Raw genomic sequence first — 327 nt, 5'->3', positions numbered from 1 at the left:
CGTTAGCTATATTCTAAATATTATATGCACCTATGTAGTAAGTTTCATCTTTTGTGTTGTAAATTTCTTAACTTTTTTAACACTGTATGAATGAAAGGTATGTATGGAGGGCTGAAAGTATTCAGACATGTATGGGCGTAATTATCGAATAATGTAAAGCTTTTTATTGTTTATTTTTGGCTGTCGAATATTAATACTTGTATATATTTAGACTGAATAAATAAAAATTAAAAAAAGCACTCCAGATCAGAAGGTTGCGTGTTCAAATCACGTTGGGGTCGAGAGAAGAGAAAAATATTATGTAAAGCTTTTTATTGTTTATTTTTG

The sequence above is a fragment of the Cephus cinctus genome, unplaced genomic scaffold (assembly GCF_000341935.2).
Source record: "Cephus cinctus unplaced genomic scaffold, Ccin1 Ccin1_scaffold3406, whole genome shotgun sequence".
Lineage (NCBI taxonomy): Eukaryota > Metazoa > Arthropoda > Insecta > Hymenoptera > Cephidae > Cephus > Cephus cinctus.
This window is presented reverse-complemented; position numbering follows the sequence as displayed.